The 15,924-nt window shown below is 42.8% G+C and overlaps 1 long non-coding RNA gene across 1 annotated transcript in view; it reads left to right on the top strand.

Annotated features, from left to right (window-relative positions):
- Positions 1 to 15,924, top strand: part of LOC136792968 (uncharacterized) — a 124,969-nt gene that overhangs the window by 1,151 nt on the left and 107,894 nt on the right. The window contains exon 2 of the long non-coding RNA XR_010837621.1: positions 4,130 to 4,237. This is a non-coding gene — a long non-coding RNA (uncharacterized lncRNA). The remainder of the gene's footprint in view (positions 1 to 4,129; positions 4,238 to 15,924) is intronic.

Genomic DNA, 15,924 nt, shown 5'->3' on the forward strand with positions numbered 1-15,924 from the left:
TGATAGACTGGCTTGATGCAGGGTTGCCACAAAACTTCAATTTGCAAAAAATGCAATATCTGCAAAGCTCATTAAAAAGAAGAAATGGGCTTCCCTGGTGGCACAGTGGTTGAGAGTTCGCCTGCCGATGCAGGGGACACGGGTTCGTGCCCCGGTCCAGGAAGATTATGCCTGTATCTCTTGGGGACTTCCAGAAGTACTTAGAGACCTTTGCAGCAGGCTGGACTCTCAATTATCAAGTGGGAGAAAGATCCAACAAAACTTTGTCATTGATCAGAGAGGTCAGTAATTCCTGAGATACAGTAAATATCTCAGGATACAAATTCACCTGAATTTGGGGGGTTGGGAAACCAGCAAATTTAGAATTCTGCTATTCCACAGAATTCTTTGCCAATTGGACCAAATAGCTAAGAAGAAGGAAAAATAAAGGGTTGAGTAATTTTTTTTCAATAAAAGAGACTGAGCAGGAGACTAGCATGGAAGGGGGGAAGGAAAAAATATTGAGGAAAACCAGAAATACATAAAAGGAAGAATGTGAGAACAAACAATTAATGTGCAAATTTCTTTTTTCTTCTTTAGCTACTGACACAAACAATCCTTGTTTATAACTATCTGAAGAGAGGCTTTTCTTTTGTACTGTCTTAACTGTAATGTGCATGAATATGAAAGTTGACAGAACAGGAGTCAGAGAATTATTTTACCAGAGCAGAGTGCAAAAACAAAGTGGAGAAACTATAATCTAGGGAAAATAAGGGAATTCTAAAACAAGTGAGATGTTAAGTATATCTCTGTCTGAACATCCCGTGGTTGTCTTTTCTAATATTCACCAGCGATTTTGCAATGTACCTCTTCCAGCACAAGGTTAGACAAAACTTCCTGGCCCTCTTCCTGGCTCAGAGGTGTGGCCTCTGACTGGTGTTGGCTAATGAATTGTGTGCAGAAGTGAGGGGTGCCGCTTCCAACCTGGAACGGTTATTTGCCAGGGCAGTTCCCTCCAGAGTGGCTTTTCCCTGCTGGCTTGATAACCAGCAATGTTTGAAATGGTGGCCACTCTGTCAGCCCCCATTTTAGAGTGGTGGTGATGAGCTGAGCCCCTAGCTGACCCACAATGAATATATAGAATGGGGAAGTCACTGAGGTTTTGGAGCTGTTTGTTACCACACCATGACATAACCACTGCTGACTGACACTCCTCTTCCCTACACTGAAGTAACTGGAAGAGACAGAATCAATAAGAAGAAACCATTACAGGCAGATAGGAATGTTAATAAAAGAATTAAGACTTTCATTCCTGAAGACAGAGAAGGTATAAGACATAGAAGCCAATAGAAAAACCTAGGCAACTTCAAAAAGCCAGTGGAGCAAAACTTCAGTATTTCTCTTTCCTACACAGAAGCTCTCCAGAAAATTGCGGTAAACGTTTTTAGGTCAGGGGAATACAAAGACATTCAGATATGTTTCCACTGAACTTGTGGATATCTCACCGAATCTCTTTTAAGCACCTTCCACTTGCCACAGAATGTCATTTGTCATGATTTAATTAACCAATCATATTAAGATTTAGTGTTATAGATAGGAAACTTGCTTACTCAGTTATCTAGTACCTACTCAGTGGAATCAGGTTTTGTCTCCAGATGAGAGATGACCCAGATAACTGAATTCTTATCTCCACACATCTCATTAGTCTACTTTGGGATCACTAATTAGCTGATGAGCTTAAAGGTTTCACTTCTACAAGTGTCACGGGTCTGCATTTTCTAAAGTGACCAGGTTGCCTGATAATGCATGGTGTGTGCTTGACAACTTAAACCAGAGCACTGTTTAAATTTGGGGAACATTCAGTACAGTGCAGTGAATAAGTTGCTAAGGCAGTGACTCGTTATAAACGGAATGAGACATTAACTAGTTGAAACTTGTGGAGAAGACCAGCTTGTTCCTGGACGTGATACTCATGAAGGACACCTCGTCTTTGGTATAATAGGATGAGATTAGATTTCTTTTGAAGGGATTAATCATGTAAGTTTTTGGCACAGCACAGAGAATTGGAGGAGACATGTTAGCCTGCATTTCTTTTAGTTGTAATTTTTATCGTGACCTTTAAAAAATATTCTTTGGATATACTGCCTCAAAAAAGGAAAGATTAATACACCCACTTACATAGAAACAAACTTATAGTTCCCCAAGAAGAAGGTGGGGGGGGGAGAGATAAATCAGGAGGATGGGATTAACATATACTCACTACTATATATAAAGTAGATAACCATCAAAGGCCTACTGTATAGCACAGCAAACTATACTCAATATTTTGTAATAACTTACAAGGGAAAATAATCTGAAAAAGAATATAAGTATGTATATATGTATAACTGAATCACTGTGCTGTACACCTGAGACTAACATGACATTGTAAATCAACTATACTTCAATTAAAAAAAAACACACGAGAAAGGAAAGATTGTGGAAGGGTCAGAGAAGGCAGGGGACTAAAAGGGGAAAAGAAAAGGATGTGGTGGTGTGAGTGGAGAAGATAAACACAAAAATTTTTCCTGACTTTCTGTTTAGCTCCTGTGGGACTGTGGGCAGGTAGGCTGCATCTTTCGGATGTTTTCATCCTGCCTGTAAGACAAGAAGTTCAATTTATCCTCTTTTTTTTATCTTCAAATGCCTGGTACATGGAAGTACAGAGTTTAATTATAGGAGTCTTCTGGGTTCAAAATGGGGCTTCATCATTAAGAATAATGGCAAGGCTTGATTTTATTAATGAATGAAAAGATTGCTTGATGTAAGTTAGAAGGAATGTAAGATTAAAAGACATGATATATTATTATATATACTGCTGTCAGTAATAAATTAATATTAGCGCTAGGTTCCTTACACTTTGCATCTGAATGTACACCTAGAAATACTTCATAATTATAGTTCAGGTCTCAAGAATCATCATAAATTATCCATCTGTCATTCATTCTCTGCTAAAAGCCACAGACCTACATCATTTCAGCAGCACATTGACATCTAAAATCTCTGGTACTACGAGGCACACATATTAATTTGTTTCTTATTGAGGACCAGAATAAACTAGGAGGATACACAACTGATAATGACCAGGAAGAATTGGAGAAAGAGCGGGGGGCATCTATTCTCAGAGTTGGGATTTGCTTAACTTTCAGCTCAGCTGTTTTGGGTCTGAGCCGCTAACTGGTTTAGGAGAGGCCCACGAGGAGCTCAGACTCAGAGGACCGAAAGCAGCCCTGCAGTCCTGGCGGTGATGGAATTCTGTAGAGTTCCCTTGGTCCCCGGACTCTGTCTTATACCAGCACCTGGGAGTAAGGACAAGAATCAATGGTGGTGACATCTAGTGGCCTACCTGGGATGTGCAGTCAAGCCACAGAACACTCCAGTGGGAAGCAGGACATTTGCCTTCTCCGGCTAACCCAGGCCTGACCCCCGGGTTCCTGAATCAGTCTAAGAGTTTGCTTTCTGGCAGAGCTGTCCTGAATTCATGTTGATTCATGGTTGGGGTCCAGGAAAGGCACCAGCAGGCTGGGTGTGGAGGTGGAGCGGGGCTGCTTGTGAGGGTGTCATGAGGCTCCCTTCAGTCTGGTCTGCATGTGCCACAGACTCAGGGCTGGGTAGAGCTGCACGGGGGGAGCAGGGAGCTGGTCTCCGCCAGACTGTCTCTCTGCTTCATCGCAGACTGGTTATTGGAGCGCTCAAGCAATTTTCAGTCGTCTTTGTCGATAAAGTCAGTCTCTTTTCTACCAGGGGAATGAAAATGAGATTTTGAGGCCGCCAGAGGGCTGTCTCCTTGGGCCACTTTATCTGCCCAGGATCCTCAGCTGAGTTGGGTGGCAGCTATTTGCTACGTCCAAAATCCCGTTGACAGGTAATACCACCCGCTTCTGAACGAGACAGTGTGATTCTAATAGGGTACCGTTAAATTCTTCTCACAGAAACGGTTTCCTTAACGCAGTGACCTTTATTGATGAGAGGGGCAGAGGAAGAAAATGGAAAGAAGAAGGAGAAGATGAAGAAAAGCGCTAAGAGGAAAAGTAACCGCTAATCAAACCAAGAGGGCCTGGCTAAAGGGTAATCCTGTGACCTCCAAATGTGTCGTTTGTTATTTTGACAGCTCCTCTTGAGGTGACAGACTAGGAGAAGCTGCTGGCATCGTCATCAGCCGGCTGGGAGTTCCACCTCTTGCTTCCTTAAGACATCAGTAAATGGATAACCACAGACAGTAAGTAGACTACCTTTTAAGGTCCTCCAGTCTGAGCTCTTCATGTACTATGGAAGACCAGGCATGAGGAACATGGTTTGATCTTCTGGGGGTGTTTCTTTCATTGAGAGAGAGACATGAGTGAGAAAGGGAAGGGAAAATGCATATGGCACCCAGAGATGGTCCGTGCTGTAATTGTCATGCCTTTTCTGGCCATGAGGCCGAAACTAGTCTTCACTGGCTCCAGCAAGACATAAGACTGGGAAGATCCAGCTGAGGTCTGTTGTGAGATGGAAGTGGTATATCCAGAATCAGGCACGCGTGGGGCTGCTGCAGGGCACCTGTGAGCTTCATGAGCAGGTGGCCAGGCTCCCGTGTCATCTACCCCTCCTGCACTGGCACCTGTCCCTCAGCTCACACCTCTGGGCCCCTTGGAGGGAGAACCCTGTGCCCAGCTGATGGGAGGGGAGAAGCTTGAGCTAAGGTCTTGAATAAGTCAGCTTGGTGTGTGGAACCATATGGACCAACATGAATGGAAGCGTGTGGTAAGAGTGAACACAAGGCATTTGTCTGGATTGTGAAGATGCTTCTGCCTGGCATGGCGGGCTTGGAGTGGGGAGTAGGGAGAGCTTTGCCCTGAAGGGCACACTGGGGCTGAGGCTGGCCGAGCAGAGACAGGCCGCAAGCATCTACTGGGGGCCCTCGTTGTGTAGGGCCCTGTGTTAGGGGCTCTGCTTATCTTGTTTCACACATCTCTGTGGACTTGGCTCTGCAGTCATTAATTATGTGTGTAATCCCTGCCTCAGCAACTGTCTACCCTGGCAGAGAAGGAGCTCCAAGAGCCCAGGGAGCTTGCCAGTTTTGTGCATGAATATTCCCCCTGGCCTAGACTAGGACCCCGAATCCAGTTACACTCAGTAAACACTCATTGATTGAATGAAGAAGTGATTTCATTCAGCAGACATGCTCCCAGATCTGGGCTTTATTTGAGGAGCTACTTGAGAGACATTTTGGGGAAGCGCAGCAATTTGATTGAGAGCTGGGGGCTTGGGAGAGAGAATAAAGACGGTGTCCGGTTAGGAACCTGGGAGTTGACTCCAGAGAGACTCTAAGAATCCAGGCTGTGGACTGGGTCTCACCCTGAGCTTCAAAACCTATTAGCACTCACTGGCTATGTGATCTGGGGCAAGGTACTTAACCTCTCTGTGCCTCTGCTACTTCATCTGTAAAATGGGGATAGTGATACCTATCTTGAAGGGCTACTGAAAAATTTAAAGGACATAATGTATAGGAATCACTGATATGCCCGATCGATAAACAAGTATTATTATTGCAAAGGTACAGACTGGGATGATTTGAAATGGAGGGAAGAGATGGAGGTGAGACTGTGATCAGAGAACAAGTAGCAATCGAGGCTAATTGGAACTAGGGTGTGCCGTGGAGGGCCAGTGAGCACCTCTGTTCTTTCAGTGTGCCCTGGGTGGGAAGGACAGACAGCTCTGGGCTCCAACACCAATGGCAGAGGCAAGCACAGAAGTCAGAGGACACATGGAAAAGAAGAGGCCAGGATCACCCAGCTATGCTACAATCAGCTCATCAGTCGTGGAATTTGATGTGAGCCCAGTTATTCACGTTACATACGACTATGTGCGTTTCCAGCCTATTTTTCCTAAACGTGGATTTTTTTTGGCAACAGAATGCGTGCTAACACCCTAAGATTTAGTTACATTTTGGTTAAGAAGTCCAGAAGACTTTGGACTTGGCTTTGAAAAATTGAAAGTGAATTGAATTTGCATTATTTAAGTGGCTTATTCAGATTAACACTGCTATCTCTTCAGATTTAGAATTTCAAAGTTTCAAGATTTGATATTTTAGCAGCAACAATGACATCTAGGGGTTGCTTTGTACAGGTTTAATCTTAGATATATGTCCTCTACATTTTGAAAAATAGGGGTGCTAACACATTGATTCCATTTAAAATGTCTGGACTGTGTGAACTTGGCTGGTGGCCGGGGAAACACTGATGGATCAGAGTAAGGAAAAAGCTGGAAGTAACTTCTGCTGTCATCTAAGAAAGCGACTTTCCTTCTAAAATTGCAGCTCTTCTCGGTTTGCCGAATATACTCATTTCCCCCCTGACTTTTTAACCAGCGATATGGTATCCTTCTCAGCCCTCCTGTTTGAGCCTTGACCACTCTTCCTATGGGTGATAGAACTGTCTTCCCTGCATGGAGAAGGGCTGGGACCACAGGTTCTAGCTCCTTCCAGGTTTTTCCATTCTTTGATGAGCCAGTGGAGGGCGTCCGACTGTTCACCTCTTCTGTACCCTATGATTTTACCAGATTCTTTTAAATGGACCATTCTCTTGACTTTGCGGCTTTGACTGTCAGACTCAGAGGGAGATTTTGGTCTGTTGTCAGATAGTCAACTAACAGTGGTGACTGAGCACCTTCTGGGTACAGTCATATCCATGTGCATGTGCACATTCTTTTTTTTTTTTTGTGTGTGTGTGTGTGTCCCATGGGGTTCAGGTGGGATTGATAGGTGCCCCAATGTCAATACACCTGGGTTAAGTCCATGAAAAACATAGTTTATTTAGAGGACACCAAACATACATGTTAATAGGAAATAAATTATACATGAAAACATCTATGAACATACTGGAAAAATTCACAAATATTCAGATAATGTTTAAGATTCCTCACAGCATGAAAATTCTCTGATTTTTGTGCAGATTAAAATTAGTACCCTGTTATACTGATGCATAATGATGTTGGTAGCAGCACAAGAATTATAGATTTTTTTTTTTATGTTCTAGCGAGAGCAATGCAAAATAGGACTCATCTCCGTAGGTGAGTGTGAGTTGACCCTCAGCATTATCAAGCTGTGAGGCTCGTTTCTGGTTTGCAGAACTGTACAGAATGAGCTGAGTGTTGGGAGACCTGGCCCAAGTGTACCACTCTGGAAATGCACACACTGATCATTTAACTTTTTGATTATCTTAAGATGGGCCGGGAAATCCTTTTGTTCCAACCCTTGCTGTTGACCTTTCCTGTTCTCTCTTTGTCCAGTTTTCTGCCATAGCAAGCTGAGTGTATAGAACTGATGCATCACCAGGCTGTCAGTTTCACCTTCCAAATAATCCTCAAATCTTCCCCTTTCTGGTGGTGCTTAAAAATCTCCAATGCTTCTAATAAAGATCCAGACCTTTTCCCAGCCTTCGATGTCTGGCTTGATGTCCCTGGCCACTGCCCCAGCATCGACCCCATCACAACCGCCCAACCTTAGGTGTGATTTTTTTTTTTGTTTCCCAGCTGCACCAAGCCTGGTGTCCTCCTACCTCCTCCCACTCCTCTTCACGCGATTATCTCTTACCCTTCCTTAGGTCTCAGCAAAGTGCTGTCTTCTCAGGGAGGCCTTCCCTGACTTTCACGACCAGGTTAAATCCCTTTACCCTTTCTTAGAGCCTTGTGCCCTTTGGTCACAGCTCTTGCCATCGCTGTAGTTTATCTGTATGTTTATTGCATCCATGTCAACCGCCCTTCATAAACGGCGGATTTTGTGATGTCAACCAACATGTTGTGTTAGTGTAGTGCCTGGCACTAGTAGATGCTGATGAAGAAACAAACATTGAATGAATGAATGAATGAATGAATGATAAATATGGTGGGGTTTGTCTTGAGTGACTGAGTTTCTTGTAGTACTTCAGATTCATCAGTCCAATATCAAATCACTCTGATTTAGTCCATCCGGGCTATTATCACAGAAAACCATAGACTGGGGACTTATAAACAATAGAAATTGATTTCTCACAGTTCTAGATGCTGGGAGGTCAAAGATCAAGGTGCCAGCAGATTCGGTATCTGGTGAGCACCCACTTCCTGGTTCATAGACAGCCATCTTCTTGCTGTGTCCTCACACTGCAGAAGGGTCGAGGGAGCTCTCTGGGGTCTCTTTTATAAGAGCACTAATTCCACTCACGAGGGTTCCACCCACATAATCTAAGTACCTCCCAAGAATCTCACCTCAAAATACCATCACACTGGGGATAGGTTTCAACATATGAATGTTGGGGGAACATAATATTCAGTCTATAGCACTCCGTTTGGTTGTGCAAAATAGAGAACTAGATGATAGACAATATGGGTTAAATATATGTGAGTTCTAAGACCCACTGAGGAAAATTTGATTTAAATGAATACTTCACATCATGGGGTCTCAGTGTTGAGTATAGAAAATTCCAATTGCATGAGTAGCCTCATTTATCAAAGGTCCTCCTGCTTATTAACACTGAGATGGTGTAGAATAAAGAGGCAACTGGTATGGCCAGTTTTGCATTGATGAAGTTCATCTATGTTAGCTGAGAATTCTTGTGATCCAAACCCAGGCAGAGTCCAAGAATGAGAGTTGCATTCTCACAGCTCTAGGGAAGAACTATAATACATTCCACTCTCTCTTGGAAAGAATTTTCTAAAAATCCTTTGCCTCACTAACCTCAGGTAGGTATAGTCTTGATGTTTTATTTATAAGGGAAAGATGATCAGGCAACATCTTAATTTGGAGCAGAGATTTGTTGCTTATAATCTACTTTGAAAAAAATAGGAGTAAACTCAGAGGACGTAGTGTTAGCGCCCAAAGGCTTTTCTTGGGGGCATTTTCTAATTGTTTTTGTATTTATCCTAGATTTCTAAGTCAAGAAAAATGGCAAGCATAGAGGTTAAGGGCACAGATTCTGGGCCATGCCTGGGTTTATTTCCTGGCTCCATCACTCATTAGCTGTATAATCTTGGGCACATCACGTTGCTTCATTGTATCCTAATTCTTTGCCTTTAACATGCAGAGAATAGCATTCCAGATCTCACAGTCGGTCGTATCATGTGGGTTTTATGACTGAATACTCTAGAGAGTGCTTCGAGCATGCCCCTGTAGAAAGCATATTTCAGCCTTAGCTATTATTCTTCCGTGAGAAGTGGAGGGAGATGTGCTTTTGCCTATTCCAATGCACAGATAGAATTTGTGGTTTGCAGCCTCTCTCATCCACTTGCTTTGTTTTAAAGCACCTAAGATATGTGCAGTGCTAAATAAGATGCTATAGGGAGCATCCCTGCTTTCAGGAAAGTTATGACCTAGTTGGAGAGAGAAGGGCACTTTAAGCACAATTGCAGAATGTACTGAATCCATTTATTCAGTCAACAAATATTTCTTGAGCACCTATTGTATGCCAGGTGTTATTCTAGGCACGAGGAATACTGCGGTGGAAAGAACAGACCAAATCTCTGCCCTCGTGGACCTTAGAATCTAGTGAGGGAAGATAGAAATAAACAGGTAAACAGGCAGACCAATAAATAGCATGACTGCAGTCTATGAAGAAACAAGAGCAAATGAGAGGTTAGAAAGTACAGGAGGAGGTGAGAGTCAGTCACTGTTGTAGAGAAATGGAGTGTTCAGGAGAGGCTGCCTGGAGGTAGACCAGAAGGATGAAATCTGGGAATTGATTGTTTCAGACTTGGGGGACCACAAGGTGGACAGAGCCTGGGCTGAGCTACACCAAGCACAGGAAGGCCAAGAGGTGACCCAGAGAGTCTTGAAGAAAATGATGGGCATGGACCAGGGGAGTGAAGGAGGAAGGCGTTTCTCTGTTCTGTTGGTGGGACCCAGAGAAGGGGTACCAGCAGGAGGAATGCTGCTTATTCCTCCCTCACTTTTGTGAAGGGTGTTGGGACTCTGTGAGGTTCCTATAGCTTGTGCCCCATAGCCCAGCACTTGCCATTTTCTGTGGCTGGTGCCAGGTCAAGCTAAACCCCTTCTCCTCTCCCTCCCAGTACTGGGAAGCTGAGGCAGGTGCAGTGACGCCAGCCGGGAGCTCAAGAGCAAATGGGATTTTAAAGTTGTTAGGGCATTTTGGCATCTAGTTCCCCGAGATGAACAAAGTGTCTTGTCTGGTAATTGCAATTAATGGCTCTGCTATTCAAGCATATCCGTCAATAAATCTCCTCTAATAACCGATTGGGCACAGTTGTTGCCATAGTTATGTCTCTAAATTGAGCCCGGGGTAGTTGGCCACGACACTGACCTTACAGGGGTCAGGGCTGCTTCCTGACTGTATGACTCCTATCCCAGGAATTAAAGTTACCCTCCGAATGATTGGCTTCAAGCCAGCTGAGAGACAAGCTCAGCCCCTTGCCTTAACTGCTTGGAGATTTCCTGTAAATCTTTTAAATGCGAAATAAAAATCTTTGAAACTCTATAACGTCAACAGTTGTAGTAATTAATCCTGCCCAACCCAGATCTGTGATCACGGGTATTATTTACGGTGAGCCTCACCTCATCATCCCTGCCGACGAGGTCAGAACTTCACCATGGTGTCCTTGTCTTCAGTGCCTATCTTCTAGAGAATTCCTTCCCCCAGCCCCAAGTTCTGTCTTTAGAGGCCTTTCCTTTCTCCTGTGGGCCATTATTCTGCAGCCACCATGTTGGCTTGTTTGGTTAAGGGCTTGGATTTCTGAGGCTCCAGCCACTACTTCAGAGACCCGATCTGGCCCTTTTGCTCCTCAACTCATGGCAGGCCTAGTGTTTCAGGAGATCTTGGATTTCTAGGGTGCCATGTCAAAACCAAGTTGGGAACACCTAATGAGGTGGGGGTATTTTTAAATGTGTCTATTTATATGTTTGAGATGATTGCAGGTAATTACACAGAAGGTAGAAGAAGGGATCTGGGGGCAGAAGTAGTCGGTAAAATAGTTTATCTTAATTTATATCTGTGTAAAACCCTGGGTGGGGGGAGGAAAGACAATGGAAGCTTATTTCTTGACTCTGGCTAGGTGCAAGTCTTGATTTAAGTTTTCCAAACTCCATTTTCGTTGTTCCCCATTTTTACCTTCTTTCTCTTCCTTCACTGTTTATCTCAGAATGAATGTCATAGGATTTTAAGGCTGGAAGGATCTTAGGGAGTGGGAAAGAGCAGTGAGGTTGTGCAACCAAGGGGCCCGGAGAGCAGACGCAGGGACTCAGCAGTCCTGCCATGTGCTCAGTTTCTGCACCACCCTCCTTTCTGGGGCTTCCCCCTCACATGGTGAGGCAGGGCTTAGCCACGTTACCACGTTACCTTCCCTTGGTGCCTTTCTATGAGAAAAAGGGAGAGGAGTTTACATACGTCAGAAATCTACAAAGGTATCCCTCTAAGACTAAATAGTCCCAGTTTATTGTTTTGCCTCTGACTTTTTCAGTGACCTCCAAATATAATAAAAATGATGGTGTCTATTTTCCAAATGGACAAAGTTTGTAAAGTTCCCTGGGTCAGTGCAGGAACACTCAATCTTTTCAACTGTAACATTTCAAATTAATAACCAAGAGGAAACTAACCAGCCCAAGTGTGGGTTCAGTGGGAAATGCATGTGCTTTTATTTCCCATTTTTAATTTTTTTAATTAAATTTTTTTTATTGAATGAAAGATTCCTTAAATTCTATAGTGCTTTACAGTTTTCAAAAGTTTCAAAATGCATATGCTTTAAAAATGCTGCCTATCCATGGCTTAGTATGTTGGTGGATGTTTGATGGAATTTGAATTATTAAGCAATGTCAAACAGAATTTTGGCTTCGCTGTTAATGATGTGTCATTGAAAGGAGCTATAAAAATAGCAAGAGATTTGTTTTAATAAAAGGGAAAATGGAAAGTCAAATGAAATCCAGTAAACCAATGAAGATGAGCAGCTGGGAGCATCCGTTTCCTTTCTTCACCTCCCTTTTCTCTCTGCTGGGTGCTCCTCACCACCCCTACTGGGGTATCCCACACAGACAGCCAATGAGTGCCCGGTGACCCTGGTCCATTTCTGAGAAATGGTGGGAGGACTCCACACCCAGCGCCTTCTTCCAAGCTGCGAATAACTCCAGGTCTCTAGATTCTGTTCCCAATACATTTCTTCTGCATCCTGCCTAGTGCTGTTCAGTGGGCAGATCTAGTGGTCATCCTTGTGGTATCTAGGCTTAGAGAAGAAGCAAAATGCACACAATCTCTGCTGAACTTTGAGTTCCAGTCGAGGGCAGATGGCCGATGGCTGATGGGGCTGTCCACCGCCATGCGGTGTATGTCCAGAGTGCACTCGGCCTGTGCCTGGCTAGCCTGGCCACATGCTGGCACCAGGAACAGGAGGGCTGGCTCTCCATCCTCCTCACATTGGGGAGTATAGGGAGTGAGGATCCCTGGAGAGAGAGACAGAACACAAGGAGTTGCAGAGGAATCGAAATGAGAATTGACAGCAAGGGAAAGAGTCAGAGGAGAATGAAAGGAATGTGGAGACCAGAAAAGAAGTACAAGTTCAGGCTGGATCAGAGCAGAGGAAGCATCCAGGGAGAGGTGAGCCTCCAGCACCTTCCCTTGACTCCCTTTCCTCCTCTGTCCCTCCTCCCTTCCCCCCTCAGGAACTTCTTTATCTCTTCTTCATAATTTTGGCTTTCCCCTTGAATTACAGTCTAATGTTTTATTTTTATTTACACATTTCAAGTAGTTAACACATAACATACAGTATAAAATTCAAGACAAAAGTGGGTATACAGGGAAAACTGTCTCCCCCACCTGGATTGCTAGTCCCCCAGTTCTTCTACAAAGGAACCATTGTTAACGGTTTATTGTATTCTTTGCAAAGAGATTCTATGCAAATACATACATACAAAGCATACTGTATACACTGTTCTGCACGTTGCTTTTTTTCCCCTACTTCCCCACATGATCTTGGAGATTGTGCCATATTGGTTGTAGAAAGCTGCCTTGTTGATTTCAAAGGCAGCACAGTATTCCATTTTATGCACTTACTGTAATTTACAAGTTGTCTGTTGATGGACATTTAGTTTGTTTCCAATCTTTGGCTGTAATAAATTTCCTTGTACAGACATTTGGTGCACTTGTATGTATATATCTGAAAAACAAATCTTTAGATATGAGATTGCTGGTCAGAGGGTATATGCATTTTAAAATTTGAAAAATATCACCACATTTCCCTCTTTTCTAATTTACAGTACCACCTTGCCAAACCAGTGGGATCAAAAGTTGATCTTTGACAATCTGTTAGGCAAAACATGCATCTCTTTGAGTGAGTCGGCTCCTTGGCATTTCCTTCTCTGTAAACTGTTCGTTCGTGTTAAGGGTAGTTTCGATAAATCCATTTGGAAGAGAGTCAGGTTCAGAGAGGTCACCAACTGGGAAAGATTTAAGAAGGAGAGGAAAAGAGCCAAGTGAGCTTTATGAAAGAAAAATAAACTCAGGGACTATTTCTAAAGAAACCACTGTATCTGGATTATGCCCTGTCAATATGCCAGTTATGCACAGATGGCTCTTTAGTTTGATGGATTGACATTTCTTCCCCTGGACCGTGATATAAGAGCCTTTCTTCTCACAGACCTGGTACTCACTATGCCGTCCTAGCATTACTGGAGTATGTTTTCATTGCAAATTGCATATAAAACCCATTGTTTCATTGCAAATAAAAGTTTAGATTTACTGTGACGTGACCACAATGTGATATTTTCATCCATAAAGCCCTCAGTTACTTACGTGCTTTAGTGCATTAGACCGAAGTGAGCCGTCTTATTTTCAGTGAGTGACCTTGAGGTGGCAGCAACATTACATTCAATTCTGTGAGGCACCAAGTCCATTACAAAGTGAAAGTAAAAATTGCAATAAATCAGAATAACACTGATTGTTATAATTTTATTATCAGAGCATTAAGTCAATAAAACTTATATGAAATGTCATTTGCATTGTATACAATTTTTACTAGTTATCCAGTATATCTTAAAAGCATGTTTAAAACAACAAAATGAAGAAATCGGTGATAAATTGTACAAAAGCTGGGATTTGTCTTGCGCTGTAGTAAAACCAAATTCTCTTTTGATCCTTTACATTGTAAAATATTCTTTTTGCAGACTTTTAACTATACCATAATGCCTTATATCTGCCCAACTGCATTTAGTGTCCTATTGTCTGATAACTTATTTTCCTGAAGGTTGTCTGGTCCTTTTTCGTTTATGATTTTATATAGAAGGGTCATATGGTATCCTTTCAGGAAAGGAGAATGTGTTTTTTTTTTAAATAATGAGGAATAATGGAACTTATTTATAAAGGAAGTCTGAAAAATTTATCGAAGTATCTCTATAAGAGAAACAGGCAAATTAAAAAAACCCTGCTTAATAGCATATTCATTACCAGGGAGCTTCCAAATAATGAAATAGTTGTGTAAAAGGCAGGGTATTAGGTGATGTAGTATTGCTTATATCAGGTACAATACATGATTACTATGCATTTTTGTCTTGTCAATTGCTATTAGATTATCATAGTATTGCTGTGTAATTACTTAAGATGCAAGACACTAAAAATGTTTAGGCCTATATTTTTGTGCCTTTTTTTTTTTGCATTTTATGTGATGGATTGCTGACATGTAAGTTATAGGAAGTTGGAAAAATGGATTCTGAACGTGTCCCTAGTTTGATAATATTAATGATGTTCTGGTTATCATTTTGGCCTTGGTCTTGATTAAACGTTTTTCAGAAAATGCAAAGTTAAGGCACTCTGCTGTAATGTGAAGACATTGGACCGGAAGTCAAGAACCTTGGATTCCCCCTTCCAACTCTGCCACCATCAAGTTCTGTTGTCTCAGTTAGTGGCTTGGCATCTCTGAGCTTCAGTTCTTTTGTCTTTTCAGTGAGCTGGCCTTGGAGTAAGTGTATATATGCAATTGTTCACTCACTTAGCAGACATCCACGAGTGCCAGCTATGGGCTGGGAACTGTGTTGACAGTTGGAGATCCTAAGATGAATGAACACAACTCAGGCCCTGAGGGACTCACAGTGCAGTGGAGAAGGAAGGTGTATAAACAAATCCTCAGAGCGTGCGCCATGTAGGGTGTAGTGGTGGGGGTCATGGCAGGTGATCATGGCTCACATAACAGAACTGAACACTTACACTGTACCAGGCGTGTGGTGAGTGCTTTACATGAGCTGTTTCTTATAACCCTCTCCCTCACCTCATGTTGCAGAGGAATTATGACCATCCCTGTATTACAGATGAAAAAACAGAGGTTCAGAGAATTGACCCTTATCAGGACACTTATCAGTTAATAGATGATGAGCTGGGATTTTTACACAGGCACTCTTCATCCACATGCCATACATATCCACGTGTTCCTTTCCTTCCCTTTTATCTCACTCAGAAAAATGCCTTTTGTCTGAAGAATGTAATGGACTGCTACTCCATCTCTTGGATGATACTCCTAGGGGAGGGGCAAACATCTTAGACAGAAGGAAACTGAAGCACAGAAAACAGTAAACAGAAGTGACTTGGACCTTATTCAGAGCCTGGGTCATCTGTTAGTTGCATGGCATCTGCATTGGCCCTCTGATTCTTTGCTAACTCAGAGTGTAAAGGAGTCTTGGGCATCTCCTTTTGGAATGATTCATACCACTAAGAAATGGAGTCATGCAGTGGTTAGGAGCAGACCTCTCAAGCCAGACTGCCTGGGTCAATCCTGGGAATAAGACATTTAATGTCTCAGCCTCGCTTCATCAGCCCTAAAATGGGCATATCAATCATGGCTCCCTTGTAGATCTGCCCGAAGATTAAAGTAGACAATCTCGGTGATGGCTCGAGCCCAGAGTCTGCATGATAGAAGTGCTCAATAAGTACTTTCCATAACTGTTATTATTACTGATGGTCTTTT

Source organism: Kogia breviceps, chromosome 18, assembly GCF_026419965.1.
Source record: "Kogia breviceps isolate mKogBre1 chromosome 18, mKogBre1 haplotype 1, whole genome shotgun sequence".
Classification (NCBI taxonomy): Eukaryota; Metazoa; Chordata; class Mammalia; order Artiodactyla; family Physeteridae; genus Kogia; species Kogia breviceps.